At 43.9% G+C, this 15,400-nt stretch overlaps 1 pseudogene; it reads left to right on the top strand.

Annotated features, from left to right (window-relative positions):
- Positions 1–887: 887 nt before the first annotated feature.
- LOC103642874 (peptidyl-prolyl cis-trans isomerase CYP23-like) lies at positions 888–13,837 on the top strand (annotated as a pseudogene).
- The last annotated feature ends 1,563 nt before the right edge of the window (positions 13,838–15,400 follow it).

Here is a 15,400-nt window from a genome sequence, read left to right as displayed (position 1 = left end):
AAAGTGGCCTAGATCCGCCCCTGAGATTTGGTGAGAAAATGAGATGGTAAACCCTAGCCTCGATAGAGCAAGGGACTCCTAACTAGAGATGGCAATAGGGATCATCAATTCATTTAAGAACTATCAAGCATACATTTTAATGGAGATTACCAAAATCTACCACAAAAGTGGCCTAGATCCACCCCTGAGATTTGGTGAGAAAATTGATGGTAAACCCTAGTCTGGATAAAGGCAATGGTAACCCCATCTTCGATTCTCCGTGAGGAATTCCTCCATTAGGACTAGTTTGGAAACCCTATTTCCCCAAGGGTTTTTCGTTTTCCCAATGGAAATTAGTTCATTTCCCTTGGGAAATTAGAAATCCCATGGGAAAATAGTGTTGCCAAAGTAGCCCTTAGGGGATGTAAACGGGAAAAAATTATCCCCTGACGAGTAAATGGGGACAGAGATGGGAAGCATTCCCTATTCCTGTTCCCCGCGGTAACCGTTAAACTTATATGTGACGATATTTTTATGTAATAATTAATTATAAAAAGTCTCTACTACTCCTTAAGTTACTACTGTAGGCGTGCACACACAGTGTTCTGCCTGCTCGCTCTACGGCAACCGCCCCCGCCTCTGTCTCCCGCCGCCATCTCCGCGCCCCTCTCTACAATCCGCCGCCATCTATGGCAGCTCTGTCCGCGCCCACAAATCACGCGCATATTCAGGCAGCCGCGCCCCGCTCTCCTCTATACAGTCGCCCGCCATCCATGGCAGCGTCTGTCCGCGCCCACAAATCGTGCGCAGATTCATGGCAGCCGCGCCCCGCTCCCAAATTTCGTCTGCGCCAGGGATCCGCCACGAATCGCCCATGGCAGACGCGCTCCATCCGCCCCCTTCCATCCATGGCAGCTGCTCCATCCGCGCCCTCTTTCTTCCCATCCTCCCCCTCAAAGATCTCGTCCACCTGGTCCCCCCGTAATAGGATCTGGGAGCAGGGCCACCAATGCAGACGTCCCTCGTCGCGGCGCAGCTGCGGCCTACGCTCGACGTGCCCGACCTGCTCCGCCACGCTGACCTGGTTATCCGAGGTCAGCCGCATCGAGGAGGTCGAGCAGCCCCTCAAGCCGACGCTCACCTTCGCCTCGCCGTCCGAGAGAAGGTTAGAGGGGGAAAAGGAGCAGGCCAAATTCATCGGTGGCGGTGTCCGAACCCACCTCATGCCGTCCCTCACAAGTCACGAGCCTTCTCTACTGTGGCTACACGTCCCTCGCCTAGATCGAGTGGCCAGCAGACGAGAAAATGGTGGCGTCGAGTTGGTGGCGCGTGAGGGGTGCTACCACTTCCGGATCCGAATCTCACCATCCCCTCCGCTTTCTTGCCTCCAGGTCTGGGTGCCGTCGGGAGGAGAGAATAGCCTCCAGGACGTCGCCAATGGTGTTCAAGAGGGTGGCCGGGATCCAAGCCATCGCTGAGTCCGGCTGCTTCAAGGCAAGCTCCTTCCACTTCCCAACAATTAAGCTATTAACTGCTTTAATCACAATCGCTCTGCCCCTCCCGGTGCTTTGCTGGCCTTCGCGGGTCACTGTCCACAGTAGTAGCTGCAAATGCTTAGGATTCGCCTTGCGACTAGCCGCAGAACGCGCAATTCCGATCACCAGATCGCAAATTCTGTTGATAAATCGCCTTATCGCTGTGGAAATTAGAACCTATCCTTGCCATCTGCTGTTGCCACACTCAGCTGAATATGTCTCATTTTCACAGAGAATAAAAATTAGTTTATTCTCTGTGAAAATATAGGGTCAAATTCACTAATTGTTTTAAGCACTTTAGTATCACGTGCACATAATTTTCAGCCTTACTTTTGTAATGAGACATATGTGGGAGGAGGTGGCTGCTGAGTGGCATTTAAGAGCTGCTGGAAGAGGAATTAGAGTGCCTGGACAGGATTGTGGTTTGTAGTGCTCAACCGTTTGTTCCTTTACTGGTCGGAAGATTTGGTTGCTAGGAACGTACAAGTAGCGTATAAGAGTGCTCAACTGGCTAATATGGTCGTAATTTCGTAGCATGGTGGCATCAAGATTCTTCCAAGAAGACTGATTCCATGTTGCATATTTTTCTCTTCAGACATGATTTCTCTGGCTGCTCCTAATCTCCCATTAGATTGTGTCTTCTGTTCTCCACACAATTCAGTGAATTCACTCAATCTGTCAGCCTGATTTACTTATCGGTCCGGGTACTTTGGTTATCGCCTTGCAATTTATATCACTCCATCCCCAAAATTACATCAGTTGGATATTTAGTAATATTAGTAATAAAACTATGGCTTTTATATGATTTGTATGACTTCATAAATGCTTATTTTTTGAAGAATTTCATAAATGCTTATTGCCGGCTTGCAACTGATCCAGTCATCCAATGTGGCAAATCTGGCCAGTTGGGGGACTCAGAATTTACATCGCTACTAATTACCATTTTTTCCCTTTCTGCAGTATTTCTTGCTGTTCTGATCAGTACATCTGATTACTTCTGTTTTAATTTTGCCTGCAGACGAATTTTGGTGATATTGAGTTTGGCTTCTTTCCTCATGTTGCACCTAAGACTGTCGAACACATTTTCAAACTTGTGCGGCTTGGATGCTACAACACAAATCACTTCTTCCGGGTATTCATCAGTTTTATCCACTTGCTTATTTACTACCTGTAAACATAAACCTCTTGTTCTCTATGAGCTACTTAATCAATTTACAATACAATGTATTGCTGCCTTTATAGGTTGACAAGGGTTTCGTTGCACAAGTTGCTGATGTTATGTCAGGTCGAACCGCCCCTATGAATGAGGAGCAGAAAAAAGAAGCGGAAAAAACAATTGTTGGTGAATTTAGTAGTGTCAAGCATGTCAGGGGAATCCTCTTCATGGGAAGGTGCTTTCTGTTGATAACTAGAGCAGGCCACTGTCTTCTAACATATCATCTTAAAGCCTTCTGGTTCTGTCCTAAAATAAACGAGCATTTAGTATTTTTTCTACGTACTTGAAAACTTCAACAATGATTATTAAGTTGTTTATTTATTTGGAAAAAGTTTGATAGTCGCCTAGAGGGGGGGGGGGTGAATAGGGCGAAACTGAAATTTACAAATATAAACACAACTACAAGCCGGGGTTAGCGTTAGTAATAAGAAATGAGTCCGCAAGAGAGGGCGCAAAACAAATCCCAAGCAAATAAGCAAGTGAGACACGGAGATTTGTTTTACCGAGGTTCGGTTCTTGCAAACCTACTCCCCGTTGAGGAGGCCACAAAGGCCGGGTCTCTTTCAACCCTTCCCTCTCTCAAACGGTCCCTCGAACCGAGTGAGCTTCTCTTCTCAAATCAAAGCCGGGAATAAAACTTCCCCGCAAGGGCCACCACACAATTGGTGCCTCTTGCCTTGATTACAATGGAGTTTTGATCACAAGAACAAGTGAGAAAGAAAAGAAGCAATCCAAGCGCAAGAGCTCAAAAGAAACACGGCAAATCTCTCTCTCTAATCACTAAAGCCTTTTGTGGAATTGGAGAGGATTTGATTTCTTTTGGTGTGTCTAGAATTGAATGCTAGAGCTCTTGTAGTGGTTGGGAAGTGGAAAACTTGGATGCAATGAATGGTGGGGTGGTTGGGGTATTTATAGCCCCAACCACCAAAAGTGGCCGTTGGAAGGCTGTCTGTTCGATGGCGCACCGGACAGTCCGGTGCACACCGGACAGTCCGGTGCCCCCTGCCACGTCATCACTGCTGTTGGATTCTGACCGTTGGAGCTTCTGACTTGTGGGCCCGCCTGGGTGTCCGGTGCACACCGGACAGGTACTGTTTGATGTCCGGTGTGCCAGCATGGGCGATTCTGACTTCTGCGCGCGCAGAGCGCGCATTAAATGCGCGGCAGAGAGCCGTTGGCGCGGAGAAGACCGTTGCTCCGGAGGCGCACCGGACAGTCCGGTGCACACCGGACAGTCCGGTGAATTTTAGCGGGCTAGCCGTTGGCGTTTCCCGAAGCTGGCGAGTTCCTGAGGCCGACCTCCCTTGGCGCACCGGACACTGTCCGGTGTACACCGGACAGTCCGGTGAATTATAGCGCGAGTGCCTCTGGAAATTCCCGAAGGTGGCGAGTTTGTGTTGGAGTCCTCTGGTGCACCGGACATGTCCGGTGGCTCACCGGACACTGTCCGGTGTACACCGGACAGTCCGGTGCTCCCAGACCAGAGGGCCTTCGGTTCCCACTTTGCTCCTTTGTTGAATCCAAAACTTGGTCTTTTTATTGGCTGAGTGTGAACCTTTTATACCTGTATAATCTATACACTTGGGCAAACTAGTTAGTCCAAAGATTTGTGTTGGGCAATTCAACCACCAAAATTATTTAGGAACTAGGTGTAAGCCTAATTCCCTTTCAATCTCCCCCTTTTTGGTGATTGATGACAACACAAACCAAAGCAAATATAGAAGTGCATAATTGAACTAGTTTGCATAATGTAAGTGTAAAGGTTGCTTGGAATTAAGCCAATATAACTACTTACAAGATATGCATGGAATGTTTCTTTCTTAGATAGCATTTTGGACCTCGCTTGCACCACATGTTTTGTTTTTGCAAATTCTTTTTGTAAATCTATTTCAAGGATCTTTTGCAAATAGTCAAAGGTAAATAAATAAGAGTTTGCAAAGCCTTTTCAAGATTTGAAATTTTCTCCCCCTGTTTCAAATGCTTTTCCTTTGACTAAACAAAACTCCCCCTAAAGGAGATCCACCTCTTAGTGTTCAAGAGGGTTTTGATATATCATTTTGAAATACTACTTTCTCCCCTTTTTGAACACAATAGGAAAATCAATTGATAAATATTCAACACTAAGTTTTTGAAATCGGTGGTGGTGCGGTCCTTTTGCTTTGGGCTCATACTTTCTCCCCCTTTTTGGCATGAATCGCCAAAAACGGAATCATTAGAGCCCTCGAAGTAATTTCTTCCCCTTTGGTCATAAGTAAATGAGTTAAGATTATACCAAAGACGAAGTCCTTTTCTTTGATGCTCATTTCTCCCCCAAAGAATAGAGAGATGCTTGGAGTGATGGCGCAGTATGAGTTACGGAGTGGAAGCCTTTGTTTTCGCCGAAGACTCCAATTCCCTTTCAATATACCTATGACTTGGTTTGAAATAGACTTGAAAACACATTAGTCATAGCATATAAAAGAGATATGATCAAAGGTATTCAAATGAGCTATGTGTGCAAGCTAGCAAAAGAAATTTCTAGAATCAAGAATATTGAGCTCATGCCTAAGTCTGGTAAAAGATTGTTCATCAAGAGGCTTGGTAAAGATATCGGCTAATTGATCTTTAGTGTTAATATAAGAAATCTCGATATCTCCCTTTTGTTGGTGATCCCTAAGAAAATGATACCGAATGGCTATGTGCTTAGTGCGGCTATGCTCGACGGGATTGTCGGCCATCTTGATTGCACTCTCATTATCACATAGCAAAGGGACTTTGGTTAATTTGTAACCATAGTCCCGCAGAGTTTGCCTCATCCAAAGCAATTGCGCGCAACAATGACCTGCGGCAATGTACTCAGCTTCGGCGGTGGAAAGAGCAACCGAATTTTGCTTCTTTGAAGCCCAAGACACCAAGGATCTTCCCAAGAATTGGCAAGTCCCCGATGTGCTCTTCCTATTGATTTTGCACCCCGCCCAATCGGCATCCGAATAACCAATTAAGTCAAATGTGGATCCCCGAGGGTACCAAAGCCCAAACTTAGGAGTATAAGCCAAATATCTCAAGATTCGTTTTACGGTCGTAAGGTGGGATTCCTTAGGGTCGGATTGAAATCTTGCACACATGCAAACGGAAAGCATAATATCCGGTCGAGATGCACATAAATAAAGCAATGAACCAATCATCGACCGGTATACCTTTTGATCGACGGATTTACCTCCCGTGTCGAGGTCGAGATGCCCATTGGTTCCCATGGGTGTCTTGATGGGCTTGGCATCCTTCATTCCAAACTTGGTTAGAATGTCTTGAGTGTACTTCGTTTGGCAAATGAAGGTGCCCTCTTGGAGTTGCTTGACTTGGAATCCTAGAAAATACTTCAACTCCCCCATCATCGACATCTCGAATTTCTGTGTCATGATCCTACTAAACTCTTCACATGTAGACTCGTTAGTAGACCCAAATATAATATCATCAACATAAATTTGGCATACAAACAAGTCATTTTCAAGAGTTTTAGTAAAGAGTGTAGGATCGGCCTTGCCGACTTTAAAGCCATTAGAAATAAGGAAATCTTTTAGGCATTCATACCATGCTCTTGGGGCTTGCTTGAGCCCATAAAGCGCCTTAGAGAGCCTATAGACATGGTTAGGGTACTCACTGTCTTCAAAGCCGGGAGGTTGCTCAACATAGACCTCTTCCTTGATTGGTCCGTTGAGGAAGGCACTTTTCACGTCCATTTGATAGAGCTTAAAGCCATGGTAAGTAGCATAGGCCAATAATATGCGAATTGACTCAAGCCTAGCTACGGGTGCATAGGTTTCACCGAAATCCAAACCTTCGACTTGTGAATACCCTTTGGCCACGAGTCGAGCTTTGTTCCTTGTCACCACACCATGCTCATCTTGCTTGTTGCGGAAGACCCATTTGGTTCCTACAACATTTTGGTTAGGACGTGGAACTAAATGCCATACCTCGTTCCTCGTGAAATTGTTGAGCTCCTCTTGCATTGCCACCACCCAATCCGAATCTTGAAGTGCTTCCTCTATCCTGTGTGGCTCAATAGAGGAAACAAAAGAGTAATGTTCACAAAAATGTGCAACACGAGATCGAGTGGTTACCCCCTTATGAATGTCGCCGAGGATGGTGTCGACGGGGTGATCTCGTTGGATTGCTTGGTGGACTCTTGGGTGTGGCGGCCTTGGTTCTTCCTCATCCTCCTTTTCTTGATCATTTGCATCTCCCCCTTGATCATTGCCGTCATCTTGAGGTGGCTCATTTGCTTGATCTTCTACTTCATCAACTTGAGCTTCATCCTCATTTTGAGTTGGTGGAGATGCTTGCATGGAGGAGGATGGTTGATCTTGTGCTCTTGAAGGCTCTTCGGATTCCTTAGGACACACGTCCCCAATGGACATGTTCCTTAGCGCTATGCATGGAGCCTCTTCATTACCTATCTCATCAAGATCAACTTGCTCTACTTGAGAGCCGTTAGTTTCGTCAAACACAACGTCACATGAGACTTCAACTAGTCCAGTGGACTTGTTAAAGACCCTATATGCCCTTGTGTTTGAGTCATAACCAAGTAAAAAGCCTTCTACAGTTTTAGGAGCAAATTTAGATTTTCTACCTCTTTTAACAAGAATAAAGCATTTGCTACCAAAAACTCTAAAGTATGAAATGTTGGGCTTTTTACCGGTTAGGAGTTCATATGATGTCTTCTTGAGGATTCGGTGAAGATATAACCGGTTGATGGCGTAGCAGGCGGTGTTGACCGCTTCGGCCCAAAACCGGTCCGGTGTCTTGTACTCATCAAGCATGGTTCTTGCCATGTCCAAAAGAGTTTGATTCTTCCTCTCCACTACACCATTTTGTTGTGGAGTGTAGGGAGAAGAGAACTCATGCTTGATCCCCTCTTCCTCAAGAAAGCTTTCTATTTGAGAGTTCTTGAACTCCGTCCCGTTGTCGCTTCTTATTTTCTTGATCCTTAAGCCGAACTCATTTTGAGCCCGTCTCAAGAATCCCTTTAAGGTCTCTTGGGTTTGAGATTTTTCCTGTAAAAAGAATACCCAAGTGAAGCGAGAATAATCATCCACTATTACAAGACAATACTTACTCCCGCCGATGCTTATGTAAGCAATCGGGCCGAAAAGATCCATGTGGAGTAGCTCAAGCGGCCTGTCGGTCGTCATGATGTTCTTGTGTGGATGATGGACTCCAACTTGCTTCCCTGCCTGACATGCGCTACAAATCCTGTCTTTCTCAAAATGAACATTTGTTAATCCTAAAATGTGTTCTCCCTTTAGAAGCTTATGAAGATTCTTCATCCCAACATGGGCTAGTCGGCGGTGCCAGAGCCAACCCATGTTAGTCTTAGCAATTAAGCATGTGTCGAGCTCAGCTCTATCAAAATCTACTAAGTATAGTTGACCCTCTAACACACCCTTAAATGCTATTGAATCATCACTTCTTCTAAAGACAGTGACACCTACATCAGTAAAAATACAGTTGTAGCCCATTTGACATAATTGGGAAACAGAAAGCAAGTTGTAATCTAAAGAATCAACAAGAAAAACATTGGAAATAGAATGGTCAGGAGATATAGCAATTTTACCAAGTCCTTTGACCAAACCTTGATTTCCATCCCCGAATGTGATAGCTCGTTGGGGATCTTTGTTTTTCTCATATGAGGAGAACATCCTTTTCTCCCCGGTCATGTGGTTTGTGCACCCGCTGTCGAGTATCCAACTTGAGCCCCCGGATGCATAAACCTACAAAACAAATTTAGTTCTTGACTTTAGGTACCCAAACTGTTTTGGGTCCTTTGGCATTAGAAACAAGAACTTTGGGTACCCAAACACAAGTCTTTGACCCCTTGTGTTTGCCCCCAACAAACTTGGCAACGACCTTGCCGGATTTGTTAGTCAAAACATAGGATGCATCAAAAGTTTTAAATGAAAGACTATGTTCATTTGATGCATTAGGAATTTTCTTCTTAGGCAACTTGGCACGGGTTGGTTGCCTAGAACTAGATGTCTCACTCTTATACATAAAAGCATGGTTAGAACCAGAGTGAGACTTCCTAGAATGAATTTTCCTAATTTTGTCCTCGGGATAACCGGCAGGGTATAAAATGTAACCCTCGTTATCCTGAGGCATGGGAGCCTTGCCCTTAACAAAATTTGACAATCTTTTAGGAGGGGTACTAATTTTGACATTGTCTCCCCTTTGGAAGCCAATGCCATCCTTAATGCCCGGGCGTCTCCCATTATAAAGCATGCTACGAGCAAATTTAAATTTCTCATTTTCTAAGTTGTGCTCGGCAATTTTAGCATCTAATTTTGCTATATGATCATTTTGTTGTTTAATTAAAGCCATATGATCATGAATAGCATTAACATCAACATCTCTACATCTAGCACAAATAGTGACATGCTCAATGGTAGATGTAGAGGGTTTGCAAGAATCAAGTTCCACAATCTTAGCATGAAGAATATCATTTTTATCTTTAAGATTGGAAATTGTAACTTTGCAAACATCAAAATCTTTAGCCTTAGTAATTAAATTTTCATTCTCTAATCTAAGGCTAGCAAGAGATACATTCAATTCATCAATCTTAGCAAGCAAGTCAACATTATCATCTCTAAGATTGGGAATTGAAACATTACAAACATGTGAATCAACCTTAGCATTTAAAATAGCATTTTCATTTCTAAGGTTGTCAATCATCTCACGACAAGTGCTTAGCTCACTAGATAATTTTTCACATTTCTCAATTTCAAGAGCATAAGCCTTTTTAACCTTAACATGTTTTTTGTTTTCTTTAATTAGACAATCCTCTTGGGAATCCAAAAGGTCATCCTTTTCATGAATAGCACTAACCAATTCATTCAATTTTTTTTTGCTCCATGTTAAGATTGGCAAAAAGGATACGCAAGTTATCCTCCTCATCACTAACATTATCATCACTAGAAGATTCATATTTAGTGGAGGAGTTAGATTTGACCTTCTTCCGTTTGCTGTCCTTTGCCATGAGGCACTTGTGGCCGACGTTGGGGAAGAGGAGTCCCTTGGTGACGGCGATGTTGGCGGCGTCCTCGTCGTCGGAGGAGTCGCTTGAGCTCTCGTCGGAGTCCCACTCGCGACAAACATGGGCATCGCCGCCCTTCTTCTTGTAGTACCTCTTCTTCTCCTTTCTTCTCCCCTTCTTGTCGTCGCCTCGGTCACTGTCACTAGATATAGGACATTTAGCAATAAAATGACCGGGCTTACCACACTTGTAGCAAACCTTCTTGGAGCGGGACTTGTAATCCTTCCCCCTCCTTTGCTTGAGGATTTGGCGGAAGCTCTTGATGACGAGCGCCATTTCCTCATTGTCGAGTTTGGAGGCGTCTATTGGTTGTCGACTTGGTGTAGACTCCTCCTTCTTCTCCTCCGTTGCCTTGAATGCAACGGGTTGAGCTTCGGATGTGGTGGCATCATCAAGCTCGTTGATCTTCCTTGAGCCTTCGATCATGCACTCAAAGCTCACAAAATTCCCGATAACTTCCTCGGGGGTCATTTTAGTATATCTAGGATTACCACGAATTAATTGAACTTGAGTGGGGTTAAGGAAAATAAGTGATCTTAGAATAACCTTAACCACCTCGTGGTCATCCCACTTTACGCTCCCGAGGTTGCGCGCTTGGTTCACCAAGGTCTTGAGCCGATTGTACATGTGTTGTGGCTCCTCCCCTTTGCGAAGCCGGAACCGACCGAGCTCCCCCTCAATCGTTTCCCGCTTGGTGATCTTGGTGAGCTCATCACCTTCATGCGCGGTCTTGAGTAAATCCCAAATCTTCTTTGCGTTCTTCAACCCTTGAACTTTGTTATACTCCTCTCTACTCAAAGAGGCTAGGAGTATTGTTGTTGCTTGAGAGTTGAAGTGCTCGATTTGGGCCACCTCATCCTCATCATAGTTCTCATCCCCTACGGATGGTACCTGCGCACCAAACTCAACAGCATCCCATATGCTTTTGTGGAGCGAGGTTAGATGAAATCGCATTAAATCGCTCCACCTAGCGTGATCTTCACCATCAAAAGTTGGTGGTTTGCCTAATGGGACAGAAAGTAAAGGTGTGTGTTTGGAAATGCGAGGGTAGCGTAGGGGAATCTTACTATACTTCTTGCGCTCTTGGCGCTTAGAAGTGACGGAGGGCGCATCGGAGTCGGAGGTCGATGTTGATGAAGTGTCGGTCTCGTAGTAGACCACCTTCCTCATCCTTTTGTGCTTGTCCCCTCTCCGATGCGGCTTGTGAGAAGAAGATTTTTCCTTCTTCTCTTTGTGGTGAGAAGAGGAAGACTTTTTCTCCTTCCGTTTGGAGGAGTCCTTCTTCTTCTCCTTCCTCTTGGTGCGGGACTCTTCCGATGAAGTGCTCCCGTGACTTGTAGTGGGCTTTTCGCCGGTCTCCATCTCCTTCTTGGCGTGATCTCCCGACATTACTTCGAGCGGTTAGGCTCTAATGAAGCACCGGGTTCTGATACCAATTGATAGTCGCCTAGAGGGGGGGTGAATAGGGCGAAACTGAAATTTACAAATATAAACACAACTACAAGCCGGGGTTAGCGTTAGTAATAAGAAATGAGTCCGCAAGAGAGGGCGCAAAACAAATCCCAAGCAAATAAGCAAGTGAGACACGGAGATTTGTTTTACCGAGGTTCGGTTCTTGCAAACCTACTCCCCGTTGAGGAGGCCACAAAGGCCGGGTCTCTTTCAACCCTTCCCTCTCTCAAACGGTCCCTCGAACCGAGTGAGCTTCTCTTCTCAAATCAAAGCCGGGAATAAAACTTCCCCGCAAGGGCCACCACACAATTGGTGCCTCTTGCCTTGATTACAATGGAGTTTTGATCACAAGAACAAGTGAGAAAGAAAAGAAGCAATCCAAGCGCAAGAGCTCAAAAGAAACACGGCAAATCTCTCTCTCTAATCACTAAAGCCTTTTGTGGAATTGGAGAGGATTTGATTTCTTTTGGTGTGTCTAGAATTGAATGCTAGAGCTCTTGTAGTGGTTGGGAAGTGGAAAACTTGGATGCAATGAATGGTGGGGTGGTTGGGGTATTTATAGCCCCAACCACCAAAAGTGGCCGTTGGAAGGCTGTCTGTTCGATGGCGCACCGGACAGTCCGGTGCACACCGGACAGTCCGGTGCCCCCTGCCACGTCATCACTGCCGTTGGATTCTGACCGTTGGAGCTTCTGACTTGTGGGCCCGCCTGGGTGTCCGGTGCACACCGGACAGGTACTGTTTGATGTCCGGTGTGCCAGCATGGGCGATTCTGACTTCTGCGCGCGCAGAGCGCGCATTAAATGCGCGGCAGAGAGCCGTTGGCGCGGAGAAGACCGTTGCTCCGGAGGCGCACCGGACAGTCCGGTGCACACCGGACAGTCCGGTGAATTTTAGCGGGCTAGCCGTTGGCGTTTCCCGAAGCTGGCGGGTTCCTGAGGCCGACCTCCCTTGGCGCACCGGACACTGTCCGGTGTACACCGGACAGTCCGGTGAATTATAGCGCGAGTGCCTCTGGAAATTCCCGAAGGTGCCGAGTTTGTGTTGGAGTCCTCTGGTGCACCGGACATGTCCGGTGGCTCACCGGACACTGTCCGGTGTACACCGGACAGTCCGGTGCTCCCAGACCAGAGGGCCTTCGGTTCCCACTTTGCTCCTTTGTTGAATCCAAAACTTGGTCTTTTTATTGGCTGAGTGTGAACCTTTTATACCTGTATAATCTATACACTTGGGCAAACTAGTTAGTCCAAAGATTTGTGTTGGGCAATTCAACCACCAAAATTATTTAGGAACTAGGTGTAAGCCTAATTCCCTTTCAAAGTTTAAGGTCACTACTTGTGGTTTTCCATACTTTTATTTGTAGTTATGTACATATCCAGAGGAATGCAATGTATGTTGAAATAACAAAGCTCTAGAAAACATTTTTATTAGTTTCCTTTGCATGTAAGCTAACAGTTTCTGTTTCTCATAACATGTAAATGTTTTCATTCCTTCCACAAGGCACTCTGATCCAGACAGTGTTGGCTCTTCCTTTTCTATTCTTCTGGGCAATTCACCGCATCTTGATGGCCAGGTGTTTAACACTACGTCAAAGCTTTTCATGATCAATATCATCTGCATCACTGATTGAGATTGGCACATAACAATTTGCAGTATGCTGTATTTGGGAGGGTCACTAAAGGTGACGATACATTGACTAAACTAGAGAGGCTTCCAACCCGGAGAGAAGGCATTTTTGTAATGGTACGTATCCACCTGCAAGACAACTATTTTATGCACAAAACCTGTATATTCGTTTAGTTCTTTTAGTGAATTTTCTTCTGTGTTCTTTGGTTATTGGTATGGTTGTTTAGATGTCTGCAAATATCTGGGGAAAGCCTGTTAAAACGGTGGCTTTTGTTTTCTTATTGCATTTAAGTGTTCATTTGGATAGAGCTGTCCTTTCTGCTTTGATACAGATTGCTTGTCGATGTCACTGACAATGCATAACTGAAATATTTGACTTCATCCACAATCTATTGATCTTATTTTAGGGTGTGCTGGTCAAATCAAGCTCTAATGTTGTGTACTATGTTTTCTTTTTCCTTTTGTCAGCCGATCGAGCGTATCAACATCCTATCAACTTAATATTATGGTAAAGACTGAACCTGTGGTCCTCTTTCATGGTGTTTTGAAAGACCTTTTGTAGTGCAAATATACTAAACAGTAAACACACAATACGCCTTAGGGTTTGAACGCTTTGAAGCAGCAACAGTTCTCAATGGTTTTTATCTGTGCAGATATTGATCTAGAGAGCTGTGAAGCAGAAAAATCTATTCTCCGGAGGAGACTTTCTGAATCAGCATCAGAAGTTGAGCGATGGGTGAGAATCTTGCTTACGAATGTTGAAGACAATTCGTCCATATGCATGCCTGCTGAGAAAAAAATATATTCCAAGTGGACAACTGATTTTTATTTTATTTTTTGCAGAGAAGAAAATGCTTTGCTTAATGGTGGAATAAGGTGAATTACTTGCTTATTGCTTTCAATATTTGTATAAAATTTTCAGGGCAGCAACTTGCTATATGCATTACAAAAGTAAGGCTGAAAACTTCTGAGGTATGAATAATTATTTTATGATGGTTCGTGTTCTAGGTGATTAGTCACACTAGGGAAAACAGTTGTGTCAAATTCGAAAGAATTCTAGACTCTAGAGTACGAACTGAACCCACTTCAACTACAGTCTCCAAGAGGAGAGGAGGTCACAAAGGCATGTATTTTTAATATAATATTGTATGTTCATTCTTGATTTTACTCTGTCCTTAATGTTTTTGTACTAAAGGATGTTTTTAGAACTTTCAGATCTATTTATTCTCAAAGGTCACAAAAGCATGTTTTTTAATTATATTAGTCTTTTTATTCTTCACTTTACTCTGTTTTTAATGTTTTTTACTTTATGTTTTGGTAACTCAGTGACCTCCACTAAGATTTTACTTACACATAGAAGCTCAAGCTAAATGATGTCTTTTTGAATTTTCAGATATATTTATTCTCAATATAAATGCTCTTTTGATCCGACTCATATGTGTTTGATCTGACTGATGTTTTGTGCATACACATAGAAACTCCATAATGGTTCTTTTGATCCGACCCATATGTGTTTTTCCAGCTTCTTTACTTGATTGGAGCTTGGTTTCTCTTATTAATATGATCATCTTCTTTGCTATTCGATTTGCTGTTCCAAGAAGAGGTATGCCATATGCCTGTGATGACTCATGTTTTGTGCATGCTTCAAGTTTCAACTATATTCATTCATAAAGCTAGACTGCATTTTATGTTGGGTTGTATACTGAAAAAATAAGTTCATGCTGCTAAACTGAAAGTTCCACTGTTTCCCTTAAAATCATGACATTTGGTATATATATTTACCCCAAGGATTTACCACCATCTACAACCAATCTAGAGCCTTTTAGTAAATTAAGCCATGAACCAATGCCATGATATTCAGTAATTTCATGTTTGATTAAATTAATTTCACCTATGTGTTCAGTTGTATGTTCTTCTTTTTATCTTGGTGATGTTTTTTAGTTCTTTGCTCGAAGCTACAAGAAGAGGCTAAAGGCGGTTCCCTTCTGCAAAATCAGCTTCACAATATTCCTATTAGTACATGGTCTCCACATACGGGGAGGTCAAGCATTTCTCCACAAGATGCAAGTCCAACCATTCTGTTCTTCCAAGAAAATACTGGCAGTATCCTTTTTTCCCTATGTACATATAAACCATACTTCATATGATGGGTCAAATTTTATCAGACTAATTCTGTTAAATCCTTTACTGTTAGAAATCGCTCACGATGACGCAACAACTACAGTGTAATGTTTTTATGCTTTCCTATAGAGGGCATGCTATTTCTTACGTCTATTATATTTATGCCATTCAAACTTGTAGCTCTCAATATTTTGTGGGTTTAAATGTTCTTGTTTTCTTTATTTGCGATACATCTAAATCTGATTTTCTTTGTAGGTATGGTGAGAATGATGGTTATCCTTCTCAGAAAGGGAGAGATCAAGAAAGATGAGATATAAATTCATATGCTACCAGAACAAGAAAGATGAGAGCGATTGGTGGCCCAGGCTCCTGAAAAGGACATGTGTTCTTGAAGGTTGACTAGAC

The sequence above is a fragment of the Zea mays genome, chromosome 10 (assembly GCF_902167145.1).
Source record: "Zea mays cultivar B73 chromosome 10, Zm-B73-REFERENCE-NAM-5.0, whole genome shotgun sequence".
Classification (NCBI taxonomy): Eukaryota; Viridiplantae; Streptophyta; class Magnoliopsida; order Poales; family Poaceae; genus Zea; species Zea mays.
Note: the sequence above shows the minus strand (reverse complement) of the source record. Positions and strands in the feature narration are given on the sequence as shown.